The sequence below is a fragment of the Canis lupus genome, chromosome 1, assembly GCF_003254725.2.
Source record: "Canis lupus dingo isolate Sandy chromosome 1, ASM325472v2, whole genome shotgun sequence".
NCBI lineage: Eukaryota > Metazoa > Chordata > Mammalia > Carnivora > Canidae > Canis > Canis lupus.
Window position 1 is genome coordinate 51,759,091 of NC_064243.1, and position 27,250 is coordinate 51,786,340.

At 44.8% G+C, this 27,250-nt stretch overlaps 1 long non-coding RNA gene across 3 annotated transcripts; it reads right to left on the bottom strand.

The window, feature by feature from the left end:
- Positions 1-201: 201 nt before the first annotated feature.
- On the bottom strand, positions 202-27,232 carry LOC112644411 (uncharacterized). Of its 3 annotated transcripts, XR_003126359.3 has the most exons (6): positions 16,670-27,232; positions 12,790-15,296; positions 9,940-10,037; positions 8,892-9,130; positions 7,447-7,557; positions 202-1,530 (listed from the first exon to the last, which is right to left on the bottom strand). It is a non-coding gene; the product is annotated as an uncharacterized LOC112644411 (long non-coding RNA). The 3 variants fall into 3 exon arrangements; XR_004808374.2 differs by lacking the exon at positions 8,892-9,130; XR_004808376.2 differs by lacking the exons at positions 8,892-9,130; positions 9,940-10,037.
- Positions 27,233-27,250: the final 18 nt, after the last annotated feature.

The following is a 27,250-nucleotide window of genomic DNA, read 5'->3' on the forward strand; positions in this document are numbered from 1 at the left end:
TCTGGACATGTGAAATTGAATTTAGTACTTTCAAATATATTTTTTAAAAGCCGGTTAAAAATAAATGCCTTCGACGTCTTTTCTTCTTCCAACAGCATAAATTTCCTTCTTATGAAATTTCATTTCTTCCTGCTGTTATAAATGACAGAAAGCCACTTATTTTCCAAAGGGAAGGAGGAATAATAATAATGAGACATTCAGTGAGCATTTCAAAATTCAGATATTTAATAATTGAGCAAACTGAAAAGGAAAGAAAAAAAATACAACAAAAGGGAGAGAACCATCCACGGGTTTCAGGGACAAAACAACTAAATGGAAAAATGCGAGGAATTCTTTATTTGTGGACTGATCTCAGGCACTTAACGGGTTTCTTTTTCTTTCTTTTCCCATGGATCGGTGTGAAGAGATCATAGGAGATTCAGAAATGTCTGTTATTGCAGAGAAGCAGAAATCACACGTCCATCCTAGAGACAGCAGGAAAGCTTCCCCGGATGGTGGGATACAAAGTGGCTCCTTGATTCCCTCCGTTCTTCTGCTCTAATGAAATTCCCCCGATACATCTGCCATAGCACACTGTTAATTACTTTTCTATTTATTTAGTAGACCTACAAGTGGAAAGCAATCTATTGCCAGGGAATTGTTTGACTCCTATGCTAAGTAGACGGCATTCCGATCCGGTGAGGTTGACGGCAGCCCGAGCCCAACTTTTATCTCATTGCCATGTCAAATTAGCACCCAGCAGGCCCTAGATACGAGGAGGGGTTTTTCCCTTCTCTGCAAAAGGTGAATAGTTCTCAGAAGTCAATAAACTGATGCTGGTCCTTCTCCATCGGGCCTGCTTCTTTATCCCTGAAAGTGACAGGAGAGATTAAATGCGGAGTTTCCAAGGCAGGGCGGGGTCTTCACGCTAAGGATCGGACTGTACACATCCATTGGTACCTTTAAATCGATGCGGTAAAGTGCAGTTTAGAAAGTAGGCTGGGTCTCCCAGAGACGAACAGGAGAGCGAGTCCACGTCTACCCAACAACCAAGCTTACGAGCCCGTGTTGTGCTTTTATTCCTTTGCGCCAGTTTCCCCAAGCAAATGTGAGGGTTACGGCCACGTTACCATGAGCCTGGTGGGCCTTCTTCACCCCGAGGTCACTTGGTGGTCAGGAAACCGAGTCCCAGATAAGACTTATCTTGGCAATCCGCGGTGGGCCTTCGGGGGCTGGGGGAGAGGGGGGCCCCGAGTCCAGCTGCAGGGCCCTTATCTAAGGCAGAGACCGGAGCACAGCCGGCGAGGAAAGAGCAGTCCAGCCTCCTCTCGAAGAGCAGAGCCAGCTCCCTGGCATTCAGGGGTAGGATGGCCCTCCCTCTACTCCAGGCTCCTCGTTTGCGCTGGCTGTTGTGGTTGTGGTTGTGGTTTTGGTTTTTTGTCTTCTTCCTTCCTTCCTTCTCTCCTGTCCTCTCCTGTCCTCTCCTCTTCTCTCCTCTCCTCCCCTTCCTTCCTCCTTCTTCAGTAAGACTGCCAGCCACCTGGTATCTCTCTGGAACGTGAAAATAAGGCAAGAGAAGAGAAGAGGCACAAGTCAGACGAGGAGAGCAGTAGTAAGAGCTGCTAGCAATGAAACTTCCCATTTCCATCTTGGGGTGATGGAAATCCTCTTCCCACCATCACTGAGCAGCTGAGTCCTGCCCCACACTGGCTCTGCCCGCAGCTCTGCAGGTGCCCGCCCTGCCACGGTGACCTGGGTCCCTGCGGGGGTGCCCGTCCTGCCATGGCGACCGAGCCCAGCTGTTTGGGTCCTGGTGCGGCCCAGGCCTCCTTGGTCCAGGTGCCTCTTGGTGCCCCTGCAAGTCTGCTCTCCTGCCTCTGAGCCCAGCTCCAGCCCAGGTCACCAGGGCTTCCCCCCATCCACTCATCCACGGCCTGTGTTCCCTTTAACCTCCAGCTCTGTCAGGAAGCATTTCCCGACTCTCCGAGTTCCACACCAGTGGCAACCAGGCTCCAAATCTGTGGGCACTTAGGAAGATGGGCCCTACCATCCTCTCTAGCTTCTGCGTGCTTTGAAAGGAGGATCCCACATCCCGCCCAAGGGCGTCCCTCTGCAAGTCCTGGTACAACATTGTGTGACCCCAGAAAGGGAACCAGCAGCCCCAGGCATCCCTCTTACTCTGAGCTCCCCCAATACAGACTGTCCAGTCTATGAACCCACTTCCCTTTCCTTCCCCTTCCTTCCTCCTTGGGATTCCCTGCCCTTCTTGTTGCTTCCACCCAGGCTTTGCTGCCTGCCACAGAGCTGAATGATGGCCCATGGTCCCTGCAGCAACATCTGTGTGTCACAGCAGCCACTCAGGCCTCCAGGAAAGGACAGGACTGGGGACCCTTCCAGAGCACCTGTTGTCGGGTAACCTACTCTGTTCCCCAACGGGACCCAGCTACGAACACACTCGCCATCTCCCCGTAGGGCTGGGACTTTGGTGAAGGCTGGGATTACTTGCTCTCTCTTTTCTTCTCGAGGTGGGAGAGTCAATTATGCATCGGAGTCTATTAATCTTATAAACAGTTATGGAGCTGAAGAGGCTGAATCGAACAGCTGAGGTTTGAAAGAGGTTGGAGTGCCCGAGCCATTATTATAATGAAGTTCCGTGATGTATAATCATGTCTCTGGGTGACCAGGCACAATTCTTTAAGTTTGAGAAATTGTAAATGAAGTGCAGGGTATTCTTTTTTTTTTTTTAATGTATACAATGCAGCCTCCCAAAAGGTTGTGCTCGTGACCAACAGCCCCTGGGCCCTCCATCTGGGGAAGGCACCTAGGGCCAGCCTGAGCGGCCCATCTCCGGGGCCTCCGACCTCACGCTGGCTGACCCCACAGGCTGGCGAGCCACCTCTTGCTCCTCCCAGGGACCGGGAGAGAGGTAGCCAGGATGAGGAAGAGGAGTATGCTGCGGTCCTTTTCTCTTAAGACCTGTGTGGTTGTCTGTCTCTTAAATTTGGTTCAGTGGCATAAGAAAAAGGGAATTTATCTTTCTCCACAGATGCAACGAACAGATGCTGGGACCAGAGATCTTGCATCGTCAATAAAAGATAAGTCATACAATCTATAAAACTGCTGAAAGAAATCAGAATTTCAGCAAATTCTGGTTCTTTTTTTTTCAGGCTGCTCCTTTTGATCAACTATGGGGAGAGGGGGGAAAAGCCAGTCATGCATAAATTCCATCTGTGATTATAGCACAGTACGAACGTGGCTGGAAGAGGAATGGGGGATAGAGTGATCGTCGAGCTGCGGTACTGACGAGGTAGAATGGGAATGATGCCCGCGATAAAGACAAAGCTGTCATAATCAATTAGCATTTAACTTTTTGTAAAGATCTTGGAGGCGATGGGTTCTTTAGATTTTAATGTGCGTCTTCAAAGTAATTTTGTAAGCTATTTAAATGATGCTCCCTTTTTACAACTCTACATAATTTGATTATACAAACCATCCTCCAATCCTTGGATATGCAAATGCAGCATCAAAATGATTTTTTTCCATATTTTGACAGAATTTGATGTTGTTGCAGTGATAAGATGTGACACAGATTGCAGCAGGGCTTCAGGAACCTGCTCATTGGGTACACTGAGGCCGTTCAGATTTTAAATGACTGTTTTTTGAGAATCACCCTTAGAAATAAATAAAAATTTGGAAACCAAAGACAGGGCAGTTACTGGGGTTTGGATCTAATAGATCTAATCCCAGGGTCACCAGGATGCTGAATCTGTGAATTATACTCTCAGATCCTCAGTCTTCCCACCTGGAAAATGATGCTAATAAGACATAGGTCACAGAAATGTTATAAGGGTCAGCGGTCAGAGTGAAAACACCTGCCAGAACATGGAGAGGACCTCATATGGTGGCCAGAACATGGAGAGGACCTCATATGGTGGCCTACTACTACTATAACTATGACTATGACTAACACCTGGGCTATTCCTTTGGCAAAGTTATTTGTCAAGCAGATATCAAGTGTTGTAGCGATGCTGAGATTATGCCAATAGCTGAGCTTTGTAGTCATCTTAGAGGAGAAGGTAATTGAGATGCTTCTTTGAGGAGTCATCACCAGAGAGTACCAGCATAGAATGATGGACTGTACATTCACTCAGCATTTCCTCAACTCCTTCTGTGGATGAGATACTGTTCAGAGTGCTGAGGATTGAGGATATAGATTTGGAGGGATCAGCATTGACCCCTAGGAACTCATAGTCTAATAATCTCCCAGAGGTTGAAAAACTCCAAGAGGTCAAAGGGTAGGGAGAGACAGACAATTGCATAGCCATGGAATGAGCAGCAAGAGGGGTTGTGTGTGCAAATTTATCAGGTTCAGTAATCAGCAGAGAGAGAGAGAGAGAGAGAGAGAGAACTGTGCAGGACAGTTCCAGGAGGCTTCGTGGTGGACCTGAGGTTTGGGTTGAGGCATGAAAGAGAAGTAAGGGCAGTCTGGGTGGCTCAGCGGTGTAGCACTGCCTTCAGCCCAGGGCGTAAGCCTGGGGACATGGGATCGAGTCCCCCATCGGGCTCCCTGCATGGAGTCTGCTTCTCCCTCTGCCTGTGTCTCTGCCTCTCTCTGTGTGTCTCTAATAAATAAATAAAATCTTTAAAAAAAAATAGAGAAGTAGGTTTGCTAGACAGTGAGGTGTCAAGAAGCCCATTCCTGTTATAGCAGTGGTTATGGACTGGGTGTGATTTTGCTCCCCAGGGGACATTGGCAAGATCTTGAGACAGTTTTGATTGTCATGACTCGGGGGGTGTTAGTGGCCTCTGGCAGGCAGAGGCCAGCCAGGGATGCTGCTATGGTATACAAGAGAGTCCCCCCAACAGAGAATCACCCAGCCTCAATGTCAATAGTGCCCAGGCTGAGACTCACTGAGCTAAGGACGCCAGGAGGGCAGGAAATAACATGTCACATCTGGGAAATGCCAGCTGATTTGAGATGGCTTCGTGCCCTCACAGGAGAGGGCAAGGAATCTGGAGGACATCAAACCATGGAGAGCCTTGTTGGCCATCATGAGCTCCACTTCCCCTAAGTAGCCCTTATGTTAGAGGAAAACTAACCCCATTCACCACCTCAGAAAGCAGTAGCCTGAAAGAGCCCAAGTTCCTATATTATTTTAAATGTTGCTTCTCTTCATAATTAAAATTAAAAAAAAAAAACAATAAGGTGTTTTTCTCTTACTGGCATGTATGTGTAAGCCAGGATAAGATGCTTGAATGAACAGGGCACTGAAGAATTTCCAACAAGGGGATGATGGGAGCTGATGTGTGGGTTTGAGTTGTCTGTCACACAGGGCTGTGTAAGAGGGGGCTGTGTAAGAGCCGTGCTGGCAAAACCCACCTCCCCAGAGGTTCCTAATCTGGTGCCATTGAGATCCAAGGTCACATCTAATTTTGAACTGTCTGCCAGCAGCAGTGGGATCAGAGGAGCAGGCTCCAGTAGTAGAAGGAAGACCAGGGACTTTTTTTTTTTTTTTTTTAATTTTTATTTATTTATGATAGTCACACACAGAGAGAGAGGCAGAGACACAGGCAGAGGGAGAAGCAGGCTCCATGCACCAGAAGCCCGACGTGGGATTCGATCCCGGGTCTCCAGGATCGCGCCCTGGGCCAAAGGCAGGCGCTAAACCGCTGCGCCACCCAGGGATCCCAGACCAGGGGCTTCTAAAGGCTCTGGCCTGGCCACTCATTAGCTGTGTGACCTGAAGAACATCACTTTCCCTCTCTGGTCTCAGGTGACAAGAGTTAGCTGGTCCAGAAGAGCCTGCCACTCCGCACCGCGCGGACCAGGGGAAGCTTTTCTGCGAAGTCCTCACACAGTGTGTTCTGGGAAGTCAGCTGTGTAGGTCTGGCTGGTCCCTGCACCCCAACACAGCATGGTTTTGGGTTTGGGGGAGGCTCAGTGGAAACTTAGCAGCAGTAAGTTTAGTTTTCCACTTTAATAACTTCATTCCTGCGAGTCTGGAGAATTCTTTGGCCTCCAAGAGTGCCTTATTATACAAATCTCTCGATTCCCTATCAGCTGACCTGTTAGGCATTGGAGGACCCTTCCACACGGTTAACAAGAATGAACTTGGGAGAAGGAGCAAGAGGCCCACGTGCGTTAGAAGAGCATAAATATTGCTAACGTTTTCTCAGACATAGTCACTCACCTGTTTATTTAGGTAAAGCTCTTTCTCTCTGGGTCACAAAGCATTTTACAAACCTAGAAGTGGATGGTTTCTATCTGCCCAGAGGGCTATTGATGAACAGAAGTGAGAGGGGGGGATGGGACTGCATACCTTTGTGCTTGGTGGCTACAGAACTCTGACACATCTTACTGGACATCCAGCCATGGACCTGAGTAAGTCCTTGACCCCTCCCATCTGTGTCCTTGTCTGTAGACTAAGACGTTGAAGCAGATGGCTCTGCAACCCCTTTGGCTCTAAACTTGTAGGATTATGAGAGGTAACTCTGGTTAGCAAGTGAACATCCAGGGAGGCAGGTGACGGGAACCTAAGGGCTGCTCCGTGGACCTCTCTGGATCGGCAGCATGGCTACGCTCAGTAACTCATTGATAAGGAAAAAGAATGGCTCCAGACTGAAAGTTGCCCCCTTTGAAGGGAAGAAACCAGAGAGCCACAGGTGGGAGCAGGGGGCGGGGTCCCAGGAGGAAGAGGAGGAGAGGGCCAAGCAGGGGAAGGTGAGCCCTGCAGATGTTTCTTGGACCTCAGGTAACACATCCCGGTGTGGTTTGAGGAAGACAGACTTAAAATCTGGGGAATACCCTTTTGACTCACAGGAACTTGTAAAATACATTCTTTCCATTTCATCCTCATTATACCAGAGTTATTCAAGTAACTCAGTGACATCGTCCTATCATGGGGTGGTTTTCAAAGTGTTTTGAGTGACCAGAGTATGCAGCTTTTGTGGAGTTTGAATATGGACCAGATCCTCTGGCAGCACCCCAGCCCCCTGGCCCCTTCTTCCTTCCTCCATGCCCTGGAGTTCACATCCTGACCATTGCGCCTGCCGTTTCCCATGTGGTCTGGCACTGAGGGGACTCCAGGGCCCTTTCAGAGGATCTACAAGGTCAGAATTAACTTTGTAACAACGCTAAGATGCCACTGACCTTCATCCCTCTTTCTCTGAGAAGAATGCAGTGGGGTCTTCCAGTGGCTGCTCCAGGTGTGGTGGCATCATGGCCCCAATAACTAATGGCATGCCTGCTTGTGTTCTCATGTCTTACAATGTTTTGGTTTATCTCTTTGTCTCTTATCTTTATGTGTCTTTGGATTTCTCTATAATTTTTGAGTGTGAAGAGGTCCTTAAACAAAATGGTTTTAGAAGTGCTGCTCTGGACCAGGCACCCCTGGTTGGCTTCTTTGCTCCTGTTCTCTGGTTCCACCCTACCTACCCCTGTCCAGTGTCCAGGCCACCCCCACTCACCTGTCACGGACCCATCTGAGGTGACTTCTCCAATTCACAGCCGCCATGCCTGTACCATGGCTGATCATTCTCACACTTGATTGGAGACAGATACCTTTCAGTATCTGCAACCTGAAAGGGGAGAGAGCCTGGGCATTATCAGAGCAGCACACGTCCATGATGGAGTTCTGCAAAATGGCAGCAGTCAATGACGGCATCTGCTCTGGGTTCTGTGTTGGTTCCAGACGTGGATCATTGGTTCTTGTGTTAATTCTCTGAGCCACCCCAGGAACTGTCAAATATCTTTTTATCACTTAAAGTTGTTTGAATAAACAGAGGCTGAACTAACAGGAAAAATTTAATATACCTCTCCTAGATTCCCCACTCCATCTGCTTATTTTGATCTACTAATTTACCTTTGGGCCCTGTCAGCTGGCAAATTGCTCATCTCCTGTCCGAAGCAGCCTTGGTCTTGCTCCCTGTGGGTCACTCCCTGGCCAGTGTCAGCACCATTCCGGGTCTGCCCGGCTTTGGCTGGTGGCTTCGTCTCCTTGTCTCTATGCCTGTCCCATAGCTCCTCAAGGGAGACTTCGTGCCTCAAGCTTTGGTGCTAAGATGAGACAAATGAAACCTGTAGTTGGATTGGTCCAGGCACTTTTTGGAGTATCTTATTGTTTGGGCACAGACCCCCAGAGAGAAACTAGGTGCCTCTCTCCCAGAGCAGCCAGATTGGCACAAAACCCTCTGGTAATAAACTGGCCATTATGTAGCATGAGAAAATTTAATTAAAAGAAAAACAACAAATATTCCCCATGAGGTAACAGGAAAGGTAACATGGTTCATGTTGAACAATGAACATTCCCTCTCCCATTTATCATCGGCAGTGTGTTGATCAGCAGCCCGCCCCAAACATATGTCTGCCCCCCAAAAGATAGACCCACCTCCCAATCCCAGGAAGCTGTGAATGTGACCTTATTTGGGTAAAGGGTCTTTGCAGATCTAATTAAATTAAGGATCTTGAGATGAGATCATCCTGGCTTACCAGGGTGGGCCCTAAATCAAGTGACAGGTCTCCTTACAAGAGACACTCAAAGGAGGGACAGGAAGAAGAGGGGAAGGTCACATGAGGACAGGGACAGAGGTTGGAGTGGTGCAGCCATAAGCCAAGGAGCACCTGCAGCCCCCAGAGCTGGAAGATGCAGAGAAAGGAAGCTGGGTTAGAGCCCCTGAAGGGGCACAGTCCTGCTGACACCATGACTTTGGACTTCTGCCCTCCAGAACCGTGAGACATCAGATTTCTGTTGTGTTAAACCACTAAGTTGTGGTCCTTTGTTGTGGCAGCCCCAGGAGTCCACCACCCTAGATGGAAAGCCCATGATCTCGAGACTGCTTCTTGCTGGCTGCCCTTCTGAAAGGGTGGCTGTTCTGCTATCTCATCCAATGACCAGGGAGGGCCCATTCCCTACCATTCTTACAGCTTGTGACTGGGGAAGCCTCCTGTGTGCTGTGGATCAACTGTGTCCAGGTCCCCTGCCTTTGCCCAGGTTCTGGAGTAGCCAATGGTGTCCACGGGTCTCCTTGGTCACTAGGACTATTTCAGTGTTTCACTGGTACACAGATCATGACCCACGTGGGTTCCAGCAAAAAGCAAGAGGAATTTATTCTGAGATGAATGGACCCCAAGGGCCAGAAGCGCAGTCAGGTCCTATGAAGAACCGAGAGCAGATACTGATAAGCGTTCAGAATGCAGGCGATCACTTGATAGCTCATCAAAGGTTTTTTTCTGTTCTTTTCATTTCTCTCTATACCAGCTTTCCTTGTCTCTGTGGGACAGCTCACGAAGGCCACCCTGCCTAACATCAATTCTAGCTTCCCGATTGGCCTCACCTCAGTCAGCAGAGCTGTGGGGAGTGGGCACCTCTCATTCCAGTTCCCAATTCTTGGGAGAGAGAAGCTAATTGGAAGAGACCCCCAGCTAAGGCCGAATGGGCAGATTCAGGTAGTCCAAGCGAAGTGGCAAAGGTGGCCCACTGGTGCAGTGTGGTGGGGTTCACAGAGAAGGGTCCCTGGTTTGTCCAAAGTAACGGAGTGCTGAGGGCCAGGTCTCTGGCCAGAGGTGCCGCCCTTGCAAGGGTCTCTTCATCTTCAACCTCCACACACATGGAAGGCTGAGCGTGTGCATGTGCTCTTCATTTGCTCTCTCTCTCAGGGTGGCCCTTGCCCACCTTCTTTCAAGGGGCCCATACATAACATATACTTGTTGAGAATGCCAGCCCTGTGTGCTCCCAACACCCCCACACTAGGCTGATCCTCTTTTAGGAAGAGCCTCCACTGCACGTTGGCTAACATGTCCCTTGCCTACTCCATCTCCCATCCTCTGTCTTTGTCCCAGCTGATGTAGAGAGGTACTGATGGGAAGGACACCAAATCCCCAAGCCCACTGTACCCTTCGTCACCCCGGGGGTGGGGATTTCACCTCAGGATGATTACTGACTACCCATGCTGGAGACTCACCTTCACACCCCTTCCATGTGCACATGAAGGAGGTGAGAACTCAGGCGATGCCTTAGCTGACCAGAGGTCACCAACGTGGACATTCTCTGATAAGGACCCTGCAGAAAAAAGTGTTCTGTTTTTGTGTGTGGGTGTATGTGTGTAGCTAAACTGGCAGCACAAAGATTAATATCCAATTTCCGAAGAGGTGAGAGAAGGAAAAACAGTAAACGGGGAAATGGGAAATGCTGTGCCCCCGGCAGCCCAGGTGGGATTTCTGAGTTTCCACCCTCTGCCATCGCCTGCTTCATGGTCTGCTGCCCCCACATAATGGAATTTGAAAGTGCCTCCCAAGCAAAGGGCAGAGCACCCTGTTAGGTCTGAAAATGAATAATGATGAACCCTAGGCTCAGTCCTGGTTGGATAAGGATAAATAAAATTAAAATTCGGAAATTTGTTTTAAATGGGTTGTTAATTGCTGTTGAGCTTTAAATATTTGAGTTTATTAATTTCTCCCTCACCCCCTGAATTATATTTCAGCAACATTCCCCTGTTATTAGGCTATTAAGTCAGACATATCAAAAAGGAAGCATTTATTTATATCTTCAGAGACATGTACATCTAATTAAGACCGTGTTACTGTGCATATTTTATATCAGGCAAATGCTGTCTGTGATCTCAGCCTCATCAGCTCTGAAGGGCCTTCATGAGTGTTTGGAAGATATGTCTTGAGCGGGATAAGGAAGACATCCTGTAAGATTTCCTATGAAATTCACCTTGAAAGAAGTGGCTGCTCCTAGACATTAGAAAGACCCTTCTCAAAGTTAAAGAATCCAACATGGTAACCTCTAGAAAACAAGAGATCTGAACATTGGCCGCACTGCCAGAATGTTTCTGTGTTAATAAAAGTAGTGAAACTGGCTAACATCTAGAGAGAAGCTCTTGAATGCCACAAATTCTTAATGAATGCTCAATACTTCACTTAAGGCTCACAACAGCTCAAGGATGGAGAGAATATCTTTATCCCCATTTTACAGATGAGCAAAACAGAAGCTTAAGAAGATGAATTAATTTGCCTAAGAGGTGGAGGCGGGACTAAAAACTAAGGCTTGCCTGACTGGAGCTCAGGCTTTTTCCATTGGGTTTCTTTTCAGAGTCAAGAAGAGTTCATTCATTCTAGAACTTTCTTGGCCAAGGTGCTATCATCCCTACCCCCTACAAGGGGAGGAGAATTGATTCTCGCAGAGCAAAAATCACATTATTTTTATGTTTAAAGCACAGATAAACATATAGTGAGTTAATTGATAAACAGCGTTTCTGTGATACTAAAACTTAGGAAGAAATGTCTGAAGAGGCATCTTAGGGAGACGTCAGTGAAGAAGGTTCAGAAATACTGTTTCATAGCGATAGCAGAAATGCTCCCTGTCAATTGCTCACTTGTCCTTCTGTACAATGTTAGAATCACTGTCGGCCTTCCTGTTGCTACTGCAGTTTTATTTTTACAGGTAAACTGGACGTGAACGAGCACTGTGGACTCCCCGTAATGGTAGGGCCCAAGCGCCAGTGCTGGATGGCGAATGCCTTTCGGCTGTCCCAGTTCCTTATCTGATGAATTTCCATCAACAAACAATGGATTCCATTTCCAAAGGACATTCAAGTTCTCCATGTGAAGACATTCCAAATTGAGGGATGGTCATTTCACACTTTGGGGGCTTTAGCCCAAGATTCCTGAATCTATCTTTCTTTCTTTCTTTCTTTCTTTCTTTCTTTCTTTCTTTCTTTCTTTCTTTCTTTCTTTCTTTCTTCCTTCCTTCCTTTCTTTCTTTCTTTCTTTTTTCTTTCTTTCTTTCTTTCTTTCTTTCTTTCTTTCTTTCTTTCTTTCTTTCTTTTCTTTCTGTAATATTGTACAAGAAGCTGGTAGACAAGGTCTGGGTTTGGGTTATATCAGAAAAACTCAGGTTTGAATCATGGATTTTACCCCTTCCAGGTCAACGAGTCGTTGGACGAGATTATCAATCTCAAAGTATCCCTGTTTTCTCACTGCTAAGCCTACATTCTGACTGTATGGTGAGCATTTTACCCATATTTTACCTGACACTCATACTGTCCACCATGGAGGCCACTAGTCACATGTGGCAATTTCAAATGAAATTTATTAAAATGAAATAAAATTTAGTGTTTTGTCTTCACCCACCAGCCACATTTCAAGTACTCAATACCTGCATGTGGTTACCAGTCAGACAATATAGATGAGGAACATCTCTATCACCGCAGAAAATTCTACTGGACAGTGCTGCTCTAGAGACACTAATGCCAAGAAGGCAGGAACCTTGCCAGTGAAGGGTGGTTACTTTTCATTTAACAGATTTGTAGTGATGACCGCTTTGTGCAGGCTTCAGTCTCAGCACAAGTCAAGATCTGTAATCAAACCAAAGTTCCTACACTTGAGGAGGCGATGATTACTATCCTTGTTACTGCCGGTTTTTATGATCTCCTGGTGAGTGGGCAGGAGGGTAGTGTTGAAAAATATTAGGAAGGAGTCAGAGCGCATGACTTTGAGTCTGAGCAGAGTGATATGAGTAAATTTACTCAGTCTCCCTGAAGCTGACTTTCCTCATCTCTAAAATGGGTATGGTAATAATTTCACAGGCTTGTTCTAAAGATTAAATAAAGGGATGGATGTAGAAGGTTTAACACAATGTCTAGCACAGTAGGTGCTCAAGAAATTACTGCTTTCCTTGATAAGATAAAACAATCTGGTCTGGTTTGTTGTACTAGTTTATTCATATAATAGGGTACTCCCTCTGCTGTATGGGGTTTATCGGTTTATTGTTAAGGATCTAGTTCAGGGTGGTCCTACAGGCTACCTACCGAAATAATGCTTCAGATGCCATTGGAATCCATTCTTCAATTCACATTTGACAATCAATTGGTCACATAATAATCTTAACAGCATTCTTGTTGGTCTTGGTTGCTGTAATTACAGAATGTAACCTTGAAGAGGTTAGAGAAAACATAATTGCATTCGTGAGCCATAAAGGTAAGGAAAGTGCATGGCGGGGAAGTGATGTGCCCAAGGTCCCAGCTCTGCAGAGGCAAACAGACTGGAAAGTGGGTCTCCAGTCATCAAATACAATGTGCTTAGCATTTTAGCAAATGGCCTTTGATCTGCCGCTCTGGCAGCTGCTCCATCTCCCCAAAGAAAGTTACTGTCAACAGCTGCCCATCCCTCAGAATAAGTCTCCTCCTCTTGGGACAGCGAAGTGGGTGTTCACTCAAACTAACACAGCATTTGGTAACAGTCGCCTCGACCCCGGAGCAGCCCCAGTGCTGGGGGCTGAGGGAGAATTTCCCTTCCCTCGTTTTTAGGCCCTGCTTTGTGCATTTTGTTATTTCCCCATCACCTAAGGAGTCTCTCTCCAAAATGTCAAGCCTGGGAGGTGGGAAGGGAAGCACCCTCTCTTCCTTGATGTTTAGGTATTGAGTGCTAGGGATGACCTACAAAGAGAGGTGCCAGAGTTAATCCTTTGGTCGGGTCCCTGCATGAAAAAGAATCTTGGGCTTCCACCCATCTTAAGTGACACATTCACATTTTGATAGAATTAATGTTTAATAGCCATATATTTGATTTTTCTGTTAGAAATGTTTTTTAAAGAATTAAAAAGTTTAGTGGCTGAGTAATAGGCACCAATATGGTTTTGCCATTGTATAAGACAAGTGTACAGTTACAGATGAATGGCGTTGTAGAAGGGATCAGATTGCACTTGGGTTTTGAAAAGTTTTCTTTTCTTTTTTTTTTTTTTTGAGGAGTATGGTTAGTCTTTATGATATAATTGACTGACTATGTGACAGAAAGCCCGGCCTTGCAATTTGATGCTGATTTAGATCATCATAAAGCGCTCCTATTTCCTTTGGAATCTTACGGCACTGGGCATGTACAAAAATGTCCCAACAGGAAGAGGAGGGAAGAGCAGGAAGTGTATGGATACTTAGATAAGTATGGAAACTGTCACAAAATAGCGTGCAGTCCTATCCCCTCCACACCCATGGAGCAAGTGAGCAATCACAAACTCGTTTGTACGTATGGTGTTGATTGCCTCGCTGCCTTCGCACCTTTTGCGGCTGGGGCATTTCTCTAGACAGGCTGGGAACCCTGGATGTTCTATAGGGCTATGCAAAAATGGGGACTGATTTCAGTTTGGGTAAAGGTAACATGACTAAACCTGAAATTGCCTCTGTGTGTATCATGGCTCGTTTGGGGATTAAAATAACAAAAGAATAGAATTTCTTGCCTATGGGTGAAGAACTTTAAGTCAGAGTTTGCTTGGAGGATCCCTGGGGGCAGGTGGAATGATCCAGTAGATGAGCGTGCACACATCCGCCTACTGCATGTGCAGGGGCCTGGCACCCTCCCGGACCTGGCCAGCCTGCGAGCAGGAGCGCTTCATTGACCTTTGACAGTGTGATCTGCTGCACGTCTTTCCTCTCTCCGTTCTTGGCTTGTTCTGTGGCTCAGCACCGCTCATTTTGGCTCCAGAACTCAGCGCTCGGTTTTCTGATAGTTACTTTAATTTATGACAGGGTTTGGACACACTCGTTGGCCATGACCTTGGCCCTCAGCCCAGAATATTATTTTCAGCATTTATCCTCTAGCTCTCTCATTGCAACCACGGGCAGGAGACGCTCTATCCTCTCACGGCCCCACGGTCAGGCGCAGGAGGGCAAGGGCCAGGGCAAACCTACTGCAGTTTCCACCCCCAGCTCCCAATCAGGTACGAGGTCCACATGGGAGTGGGGCAGAGTGATGGAGGGGGCCACCTTCCCTGCCGTGTGTCCTACTTTTACAATTACGTACCAATACCTTTCTTCTGGCAGTACTGGAGGTCTCCACACTCATCCTGCAAAGAAACTTGGCATTCACTAAGGTTTTACATTTGGGGAGACAAAACATGCACACCTAGCACCTTGAGAAGATGCAGGATGCTACCTCACCGAGAAGTGCCAACGGATATGCTCAGATCACATACCCACCCATATGAAGAAGCACTCCAAAAGACGGAGGGACAACAGAATAAGATCTCTCCCAGAGCATTACATTCAGCTTGGTCCTGAAGCATATGACAGACATATCCCACGGATGGGCAGTCAAAAATTAGTGGCATATATTCCAAGTAGACAGGGCCTACGTGAGCCACACAGAGAAGCTGGATCTAGCTGACGCACTGAAGTAACAGAAGAACGGGGTGTAAGTCCCCACCGCAGGGCTACAGATAACTACATAGGATGGGCACAGCCATTGCACAACACAACAGGTCCGACAGCTGACAAGAATCACCAGAGGGGAATTGTTCAGGAATGGAGAAGCTCTCCAAATTGACCTAGAAGGAAAAAGGAGGACATTGAAACTCCTGTAGGACCAGAGTTTGTATTTGTGTTGTTGCTCTACTGTTGTTTATTCAGGTGATACTCTAAAACACAGTCAACTCTGTACACCATGAATAATGGATTTCGTAATTTACATTTTTCTAATTGAAAAAATTTCAGGAATAGCCCCAAGTAAATCGCATGCATGATTTAACAGGAGATGAATACAATTTTAACTAGGAAAAAACTCCGAAGTGGTGCTGTTTCCTAGCAAAATAGCATCAGAGAATGGTTCTAATCCTTGGCTCTGTACTTTTATGAGATTATCAATGGAGATAATCGATAGTTTAGATAGTCTGTTTAGTTTCCAGACAAAATGTAGCGAGAGAACTAGAATCAGTTAGTCTACCTCTTAGTGTTTTAGCACTTTAAACTTCTTTTTTTTCTTTAAAGATTTTATTTATTTATTCATGAGAGACACAGGTAGAGAGGCAAAGACACAGCAGAGGGAGAAGCAGGTTTCCTGAAGGGAGCCCGATGCAGGACTCGATCCCAGGACCCCTGGATCACAACTTGAGCCGAAGGCAGATGCTCAACCACTGAGCTACCTAGGTGCCCCTGAAGGCATCTTTAAATTAATTCTGTAATTTGCTCCTCACGCCAGCTACAGAAGACTGGAGACGGTTTTGTTTGTCACCTGACAGCTTCACCCATGAGCCCAAGGTCACCTTCACCAGAGAATGGCAGAAAGGTCATCGCTCTGCCAACCTTCTGTGCTTTGGGAGCACCTACCACTTTGACTGCTTGGGACCCTTCCTCCTTTCTGGGAGGATCACCTCCTTTCTTAGGGAAAGTTGCTTCTTTCTCACTCCAACCACAGGCTCCTGGTGACACGCTCCCAGCCAGGGCACCTGACCTGAATTGAGGTGACCCTCAGAGTCTTTTTCAGGGACTTTTCGACTGTGATCAGGCTTGGGATGAAGAGGTGGGCAATTTAGTTTTAATTTTTCTTCTTGTGGCAAAAGTGTGAGATGTGTGGAGTGCGGTAGGGGGCAGGAGATGCTGGTGGCTCTGTGTCCCAGCCACGTGTAGGAAGTTTAAGAAAATTAAGAACAGGGACACCTGGGTGGCTTAGTTGGTTGGGCATCTGCCTTCGGCTCAGGTCATGGTCCCAGGGTCCTGGGATCAAGACCCCATATCGGGCTCCCTGCTTAGCAGGGAGACTGCTTCTCCCTCTCCCTCTGCCTCCCTCTCCTTCTGCCTCCTGCTCCCACTGTTTGTGCTCTCTCTGTCAAATAAATAAATAAAATCTTTAAAAAAAGAAAGAAAAAATTAAGAACAGTATGCAGTGAGGGATGCCTGGGTGGCTCAGTGGTTGAGCGTTTACCTTTGGCTCAGGGTGTGATCCAAGTCCCAGGATCAAATCCCACATCGGGCTCCCTGCATGGAGCCTGCTTCTACCTCCGCCTGTGTCTCTGCTTCTCTCTCTGCATTTCTCATGAATAAATAAATAACATATTAAAAAAAAAAAAGAGAGAGAGAACAGTATACAGTGAGAAAAGAGAAAGTCTTCTGAGCGTCCAAATTTCTGGTTCTACTGTGATCCGTGTCACTTCTATGCCCCACAACCCTTTTATAATCTACTCTTGTATAAGAAGAAATAAGGCTCAATGAAGTTAAGTAAGTTGCCCCAGATCCTATGTTGAGTTATTGTTACAACTATGTCATTCACCGGTAGTGTCATTAGGCACCTACACATGTAATCAATAAAGTTTCACATATACTATCTACTTTGATTTCTATGACAAGCCCTTGAAACAGATTGGGAAGGCACTGTGAACCCCAACTGTTGATGAGATGGTAGGTGACGTCCCTGCTCTCAAACAATCAGGGAGTGATGGGACGGGGGGCTTGAACCCATGTCTTCTTAAATAACACCGAACGCTCCTTCTAACCACACCTCACCATACGTCCGAACATACATACAACACACATAGACGTGCCTGAATGGAAAGGTCCATTTCAATGAAAGATGAAAATCAAATATGGTGAAATAACTGTCCTTCTTAGAATTATTTGTAAAAAGTGCTTCTTTACAAAGAAGATATCGCTGCCCATAATTATTTGCACTTTTATTCTGTGCCAAAACATTGGTTTAGGATCCACCACTGCTCTCTTCTGTAGATCTAACTGGGATAAAATATTTTCCATTATCTTGAGACTTGATAAAATATAAATAGCTTGTACTTTGTCTCTCTTGGTTTTGATACCTAATGAAATGTGAAAAAGCAAGATGACACATAAAAGAAAAGCAAAAGATAACTAATTTAGAGATTAACTTTGGAAAAGCTCCAAAATTAGATCATGTAATTAGTTCACAGTTTAGAAGCCTTTGGTGGAATTAGATTTATGCAAACAAATTCCATTCACATAGTTTAGGAAGACTGAATGGTTTTATAGATGAATCACGCTGAAAATTAAGGCTTACATAAGCCCTATTCCTCATTTTCTCTTATATCAATGGGTTTTAACAATCAAGAAAATCCAAAAATGGGCACTAATTTGTTCACTGGAAAAACTGATGGTGGGCACTAAAGTGGTGGAAAAAAGGCTATATAACAAAGCTAAATTATAGTTAGTCTTTAAAAGGCATAAACATTCCTTGAAGGCAAGGAGCAAAGGTTGGTAGGCTCCAAATGTGATCTGATCTGGTTTTCACGTCTTTGTGGGGTCCCGTACTGGGGTGAAATGAGTAAGACGCTAGGATGGATCACGGGTTTTGAAGTTGTTTTTTGTTGCTGGTTCAGGAAATCCGGCATACAAAACGGTCAAAGGTGAACTGCTGTCATCATATGGTCAGGGATGGAAACACAGAAGCCCGGGGCTCTTTGATAATCAGCGGCCCCTGGAAGCATTTAGGACTCGATAACGATATGTTCAAACACTGATCACAGTGATGTGATCGTCACTTACCACATTACTCAATGGGAATTCCTCCTCAGATCATGAGAATTCAGATTTGAGATTCATCTATGTAGATAACGACTAACCGGTATAAACAAACCAGGCAACTGACTAAGTAAACTCATCAAATATTAAAAAGAAAATGTTTTAACGAACTGACTGGGTTGGTTGTCAGTATGGGCAAAATAAAAGATTATTTCATTGTGTAAATACTTCTTGGACAGCTTTTCCCCGTTTACAAACCAGCTTTTCTGTGGAAGAGTCAGTATGTGCATATACTGTCAGAGGACAGTGGAAGACAGGTCAGGGTCGTCTTGCATTTGGCACTTAGCCAATACACTTTTAAATTCAATTTGGATTTAGGCTCAGCCGTGAAACATGTGTCTCAGTGTAGGGAAATAACAGTTTTAGGTTGGAAAAATATCACGATGTGTACCAGCAGCCTCTCCCCAGGCTTCCATGAAAACAGCTGGGGCTGGTCGGCCTGTTCCTATCATGTTTGAGAACTATGTGTAAACATTCTGAAATAGGCAGTATTTCTAAACTTTGCAATGAGTTGGGTGAAGGTTTCAAGGATCAAATATTTGAAAATGTTTGAGAAACAAAAATTATACTGAGAGATAAACCCTTGAGAAGAATGATACTGAATATAAAACTGGGATTTTTAACATTTCAGTTTTGAGTGAAGACTTCAAATAGACAATCTCACTTGTTCCTTGCTGTTTTAATACAGATTCGGGTCAGTTCTGGTTTGAGAAAAGACCATGTCCTGCAATGCTTTTCTGTTTGCATGAAACCTGATGGTAAAGAAAGGAACTGCTTTTCTTAGGAAAAGCAGAGAGGTTAGATAGAAGAGGAAGTCTGCAGGTTGTTAAGAGTGTAAATGCTGAGTGTTGCCTCCATTTGGTGTGAATTTGGTTGTGTTTAAAAAAGCAAGTGAGAATTATAAACTGTTTTCAGAAATACACACATATTTCTGTTTGAAATAATTAAAAATTTCCAATTTTGTCAACATTTCTCAAAACATGACTGTTTCACTGACATTTCACATGTTTTATTTTAACATCAGGAGAGACACTCTCTTAAGCATATTGGCACATAGTTCTTCCATACATCCCTGGACCTGAGCATTTCTGTGATACTGGAGTAGTTTCCATGAAATTCCTGGAAGGGACGCTCAGTTGATGAGACACCAAGAAATCTGCTGACAGAGGACAAACTTTTTTCTTAACAAATTTTATTTCTTATTATATAATTAATTCATGATTATAGAAAATACAGCTAAGGAAAAATAATAACAAAATAATAAATAATAAGATGCAATTTTTTTCTTCTAAATCCTCATTAGAAATAATATTGCTATATCTTTACCCACCTATGATTATTTATGTAAAATAAATTCCCAGAAATGAGATTATAGCCTGAAGGCAAACAAATCCCAAATTCTGTGGTATAGGTTAACAAATTATCTTGCAGAAAACTCCTCTCAATTTATAGTACTATTATTAGTATATGAGAATATCAGTTTACTTGTTTTGTTTATGGTGGATTATATCATTAAGACATATTTTTAAAAATTTGCAGGTAAAAAGAAAATTTTCATTTTCCTGGACAAACTTCTGCACTGTCCATAGTTTTTCTTCAGCTTCCTCTAGCCTGCTAGCTGTCACCTTTATGTGCTAGTCTCCCCTACCCCCAAAAGGTATCTTGGGTTCCCAGGGAACCCTGTTCTAGCATGTTCTAGTACATTCTAGAATGTTCCTCTACAGGACACTGTTGCAATGGCCTGACCTTTTCCTCCCTTAGTGTATTCTGTGTTCTTGGGCTGTTTTTTTTTTTTTTTTTCCTCTTTTTTTTTTGAGCTGGGAGGGGCAGACGGAGAAAGAGAATCCCCAAGCAGGCTGCACGCCCAGCCTGGAGCCGACTCAGGGCTCAGTCTCACAACCTTGAGATCATGACTTTAGCCAAAATCAAGAGTTGGACACTTAAGACTGAGCCACCCAGGTGCCCCAATTCTGTTTTAAGATACACTTTTCTCCCCCTTGCTAATCCAGTACAATAATCTTTCCTGTGAATCCAGTACAATACTTCTAGTCAGGGATTAACAATGGATGGCATCCTCCCAGATAGACACAGGCTTATCACTATGGGAATCTTAAGAAGTACACTGATGAGGAATGTGTTTTTAGTAAAGGGAAATTTTCTTGGAGACCTTCAACTCCATGCAGAGCATGGCCTTCTACCGTGGCCTTTGAACGGCCAGCCCAGCTGTCTTCCACTGCCTATCGGGTGTGGGATGCCCGTTCCAGCCTGGGCCTGGTGATGAGTTGTGGGCGTGGCCCCTTTATGGCAGGTGTCCTCTGGATGACAGGTGCCTCCTGCACAGTCCCAGGAGGCTCGAGTAGGGGAGAGAACTTGGACTGACCTACTGAATACTCACACGGATTTTCCAAGTTATACATAAAATGCCCTTCTGAAGTACCTTCTGAATAATGTCTTTTTTTTTTTCCCCCTGGTGGGGGTAGGGAGTTCGAACAATTTTGTGAAGGTTTCAGTAAATTTTTCTTTAAAAGTTAGATACAGTTTTCTTTAAACTTAGACATAGCCAAGTGCCTATTCATTCAGACAAGTAAGTAATAGATGACTATGGAATAGTGCTGAGTTCATCCCATTCCCCATCCGTGTCTCAGACGAAAGACTGTTAGCATTTTCTGTGTGAACATTTTGTCTTAGTTTTTATTGATGACACTGACTTAAAGACACTCCGGTTTAAGCTAAGAATATATAATGTTTAGGTTATATAACAGTTACATAAATAGACTAGAGACCATTATTATCTGTACTTCAAATAACTATTAATCAAGTAACCAGCTTTTTTGGGGGGTGGGGTGGGGTGGGGAATGGGAGACTATGCTCTGTATTTTACTCCAGTGTGAAAGAAACAAATAAATACTAACACTTAACAACTAATTTTCAGTTGGTCACAAAAATGTGTGGAGAAGCCTTCTGTATGTTAAAAGGGAAGTTGGAGATTTAGTTTCTGCTTTCCCTCCTGCAGCCAGAGCAGCAGTGTGGGCTGTGTGGGGTCAGAGGTAGGATTTCTTAACCTTTTTTGTACCCTGTGAAGACAGGTGATGAGAGCCAGGCTAAGTATTTTTTGAATTGAGCAAGAATTCTTGAAAATAACAATCTTAGCCTTTCCGTATATTATGACCTACAAATGAAAACGAGGACCAGTTGAGGGGCAATATGTTTTTTAAAAAAAGAGGGGAAAAAAGCACCCTTTTAAGCCTCATATCCTGATGCACAAGTATTGCAGATAATTATAGAGTCTTGGGTGAGTGGGGCCCTGACTGCTGTGGCCTTCGGTGTGGCCTTCTCTTATTCACAGGAGAACAGGACTGTAGGGGGAGACCAGGAGGATGATTAAAGGGCTGCAAAGATGACTTTCTGGCAGTGTGATATTAAGGCCATTAATATGTCTGCATTTCAGTTCCAGTGTGCTAATATATTATTTTACCTATTAAAATATCATAAAGATTACCTATAATTAAAGATGATTTAGAGCCTAAGTCATAACTAGGTCTAACTTCATGCAAATACATTTAGAGTGAATTCACTATAAAGTGAAATTTAGCTAGCCTAATGAAAACAGTATCTATAAGACACTGAAAAGACAGAGAAAAGAAAGAGGCTATATATGGGCAGTACAATAAAAACCCTGACAACCCTTTTATGGATTCCTACCCAAATAGTTTTGTCTGGAAGGAACTTGTATAAAGCAGTGCTTAAGAGAAAATGTTGGTTAGTTTGTTTTCTAATCAACAATGCATTTCCAATATTGAAACTCTGTCCTTAATTTTCTTCATCACAGGGAAGAGCCCGGCAGCCAGTTCCTCTTTTTCAAACCATCAGCATGTTTTACTTCACATTTGTACCAACTTGAAACAACAGTTACATTTGCAACTCCAGAAAGCAAAGATGAAACTTTGTTCTTGCTTTTGTGTTGCCCCGAACAATTTATTTCTCTCCTGGCAACAGATTTTAAATCTCCCTTCCTCCCCCTCTCTTTTCTTCCTTTTCATGGGAACTGTTTGGTGAGTGCCGACAAAGCACTGTGTGTGTGTGTGTGTTTTTTTCCCCTTTGCCTGGTTTCTGTGTCGGTGTGCACAGGCACGCATTCATTAACGTAATTCCTCAACAGCCAACAAGAGTGCATCATAAACCCGGGAGAAAGAGCCTCATAAATATTTAGATGTTCCCTCTACCTTCCAAACTGGAGTGAAAAGCTTATTTAGTGAAGAGTTGGTCCCTGGTTAATCTGCATGTGAATCAAGAGGGGGGACAAAAGGATGAAAAGGTGCTGGAAACTCGAATACAAACCCTATGGTCTCCAGGGGGTCATTCATCTTGTTCTTGTCAATACCATCGTGGGGCTTGGCTTTTTTCTGCGCATGAGCACACAGAGCCGGTCTGCAAAGACAGCTGGCAAAAGATGTGTATGCTTTGTTCTAGCTTGTAGTTTTTTAAGGAATGAAATTGCTTTACACTTTATATTTGACTGACTTCTTCATTCTTCTAAGTTGCTGCTAACCATAGGAGTGATGCATCTATATTTAGTGATGCATACAAATACACAAGACAGGAAGTATGAACCAATAAATATATTTTTAAAATTGTGACAAAATATACATAAAACTTACCACTTTATTCGTGTTAACATGTATATAATTCAGTGGCATTAAATACACCGGTGTTGTGTAGCTGTTCACCACTCTATATTTCTAGAATCTTTTCCTCATCTCGAACATGAGTTCTGTACACATTAAACAGTAACCCCTGACACCCCCCTCTCCCAACTCCGCAGACAAGATTTTTAAAAACTCCATGCCTAGGACTCTCCATGGAGTGAGAATTCCTGGCACTTGATTTTGGAGGTGTTGAGGTGTTGGACAACGGGGAGTGAAGGGAGATAAAGAAGATAAAGGTAACCAGAGAAAAGTCTTTTATCCTAAGTGTGGTTTCACTGAGCTCATGAACTCAAAGCCTGGAAATGAATATGGGGAAAGAAACTCGGCTGAGAAAATGAGAGTGAAAAGTTTAGCAGCTTTCGAAAATTCCCCATTATTATAAAGAATCAGTTTAAGAATTTCAAAATAAAATTCAAAGATAAAAGCCTATAATCCTTTATATGATCTGAGACAAGTGGATTATGTATTTTATAGAAGTATTCCACCAAATATTGGAGGGGGGGTATATTGTACTTGACAGAAAGACTGACATGAAAGCTAGGAGGATAACCTGTATAACTAACTTTAATTTATATTGTTATTTCCCATTTTACAAATCTCTGCGGTTGTAACTTTAAATGTTGCTTTAAATGAAAAACACTGAAGCGTTATTGGTCAAATTCCATCACAAGGCAACATATTATGAAGGGAATTTGCAACCCCAAATTCCAAGGGCACCACTTACCTTAAGAGATATTATAAAAAAAAAAAATTTTCAATGGAATTAAAAAAAAAATGAGGGCAGTCCTACTGAGTTTGTTTTTATGGGATCTTGTTTTCCTAGCACAGATAGCCAGGCTCCCTCTCTAAGAATGAGCATTATCAGTTGAGACCACATGTGAGTCACTAATACTCTTCTTCTCTCTGTGGAAGTCATGCCTGTTATTGTCATTGATTATTTAAGGAATTTTAATATTTTATATACTGTGAAGATAGCTGCTTTCAGGGGCAGGTGTTGGGGGAGGGGAGACAGGGCCTGTGGAGCCAGAGGCCCAGGGGACCTGGGGGAAGAGGCGAAGCTGATAAATTGGGAGCTTGTAGTTCCCAACAATGGGAAAACTTGCTCTAATTAGCTTAACCAAAAAGGAGGTTCACTGACCAAGATAATTGGGAAATATGAATCAGACATTAATGCAGCAGCTCAAACGATGTCATAAGGAAATGTTCTTCCAGATTGGCTCTGTTCTCCATATTGGTTACTTTGGCAAGCTCTTTCCATGCTGCATTATCACCATCGCTACTGTAGCCTTAAAATAGTTTCATCTGTTGCAGCCAGCAGTCCCACCAAAAAAAGAGAAGTGCCTGTTTTCCTGAAGCGTCGGTGGGAGTGGTAGCAATGATTGCTCTGCCTGCCTTAGGTCAGGTGGATAGCCCGGAAGGGCATGGAGTCCTGTGTGCACTGCCTGCTGATGGTGGCAGAGGTGTCAAGGCACACCAAATTCACATCAGATTTCCTCTGAAACGAGAAAGGTTCTTCATGGAAGGGAGGAGGAGTAAGGGGAAATTGGCTAGGGAGACAATGATAGCTTGGACAGTTCACCGCAGAATTGATCCTTCATTGAGTTCAGGGTATATGAGTTGTATCGGTGAGGGGCAGCAAGGCTATTAGCCAAATGCATGTTAGTTTAAATACAATAAAAGTGTGTTTCTTATTTGGATAACAGAACTATACAGGTGAAGAGGTCTGCAAAATGGCTCCTCTCCAGGCAGTCATTTGGGGACTCTTCTGGACCCCAGCCTCCTTTCCAGCTGGCCCCAGTGGGACAGACAATGCTAGAGGACACTGGGACGCTTCCTTGGGCCAGGCTGGGAAGGGGCACCTATCACTTGGCTCATATTCTATTGACTAGAATTCAATCACATGGACACACCTGAGTTCAAGAGAGGTGGGAAATGTTCATTGGCTGTGTACCCAGAGAGAAGAGGAATCATTTTGGTGAATTGCTGTCAATTTTTGCCTCATCAGTTACCAGGATTCTGCAAATGGGCTGGAAACCAGAGACAAATGTAGTGGATGAGAACAACCATTATTGTATCTTCACCAAGGGCTTTGCACATACGAATTCATCAGATCCTCTCATCAACCTGGGGGTTGAGACAAACATCCTCATTGGAAGTGAAGAAATAGAGGCACTGAGAAGGTACAAAACTTGCCCAAGTTTGCAAAATTGTATTTGATACAGAGCGGGTTGAGCATACAGGGTTGTGGGGGAGACTAGGCGACATGACGTTTGTGAAGACCCAGGTCATGCCAGGTACTTGGGAAACAGTCAGTGGAAGTTGTTTTATACATCTGGTCCTCGGGTTAAGCACAACATCTCAGAGAAAGACTCATCCGGAGCCCAACCTTGAGGCTGAGGGATGATGGGTGTCCACAGAGGTGGTTCCAGAAGGCTCTTTCCTACTGAGTACATGGGACTACTGGAGAACCTGGATCTGTTCATTAAATGAGAACCATTACTGAGCTGGCCATGTTCATGCAAGGGCAGGACCAGCCATCACCACGGCCTGGACATACTACCTTCCCCAGGTGGGAATGCCTGTATGATCTTCTCCTGTTCCTGTCTTCAGGTGGAGCTAGTTGCTCCTTGCTCAATACTCATGAAGGACTTCAAGCACATTAATAGCCGATTGCTTGTAATTTGGGGCTTACTCGCTCCCTTTGCCACCCAGCAAATTTCCTGAGGGCAGAGACAATTTCTCCGTGACCTCATAGAGTAAGCCATCTAAATGTGGTAACTGGATGTTGATAATAATCTCAATAGTCAATATGTATTGAGCAATCCCTGTATTCCAAGCCTACATCCAGCCTTGATCATTGTTACCCCATTTCATCCTCACAGTAACACTACAAGGTGGGTTTTATTAGTACCTTATTTTTCAGCTAAGAAAATTGAGAATTGCTCAGATCAAGGTATCCGCCCCACATTGCAGCAGAGCCAGTGCTTTTCATCATTGTACCACCTCACTGGGACAGCTTTTTTTTTTTTTTTTTTTAAGATTATATGAGAGAGAAAAAGAGAGCTAGAGAGAGAACTTATGAGATGAGGGGAGGGGTAGAGGGACAAGCAGACTCCCTGCTGAGCAGAGAGCCTGAGGAGCTGGATCTCAGGACCCTGAGATTGTGATCTGAGCCGGAGACAGGGGCTGCTTAACTTGCTGAGCCATCCAGGCCACCCTCGGCCAGTTTTAAGTCCATGACAGAGACCCACATCCTATTCTAGCCAGAGGCACGGGGACATCCCGAAGGAGCAGGGAAGCCACTGCAAGATCAGAGAAGAATGGTTCAGTGGAGAAGTCTCAGATGTGGCTGGAGAGGCAATGGGGAGAGATCCCCAAGACCTCAACCAGAAGATGCTCCTTTAGGGACCAGGGTGGCAAACTGAGAGTCAGAACAGTATCCTTAAGCCCGAGAGAGAAGCCAGAGAAGGGAAAAAAGGGACCCCTTTGTCACAGGGTCAAAGATCGGGGCCTGGATCCCCGAAGAGCGAGGGCAGCACACCCAGTAACAGAGAAGATGCCGCCAGGGAATCTCTAGCCACAGAAAAGATTAATAAGAATGTTCAGAAACATTGGAAAGGGTTGACCCAGGTCTCTATTGAAATGTAAATGAGGTCAGGCTTTGGGAACCCCTGCTGGATTTTTCTGAGATTCTTTAGCAACCTTGTAAATTTTCCCAATGTTTGTAATTTTTAAAACTGACCTTTCTATAACTAAAACTCCTTTGTCCTTTTTTTAAAATTTGTGTTTGTTTTGGAGGCGGCAGGGATGAGGAGAGGTTGAGGAAGCTGTGTCCTTCCTGCAGGGGCGAGTGGGAGGGGCTGGCCAGGGAGGAAGGAGGAAAGCAGGTGGAGCCAAAGGGCCGGGGATGGCTGCTAGCTGGGGTGCAAGGGGACAGAGGAGGTTGATCCAGTTCTTTGGTTACTTCTAGAACTTAACCGGCAGACCCAAGAAGGATCCTGGTCACACAGAATTCCATGTCTCCTTTGGAGGGGAGGGAAGCCAGTACACACACTTATCTTTTTATTACAAGTGCAGTTTAAATTAAGTTAGGAAGGAGAGACTACAGGCTTTGCAAATCTCCTTTGTAAGAATCTGGGGATCAGAGGCACTTTACAGCTGAAATCGCTGGAGGCCGACCACTGAAAGCATGAACACTGGCTCCTGAGCTATCTGGTTGAAACTGCTGGGCCACATAGAAGCTTCTGGTTGCT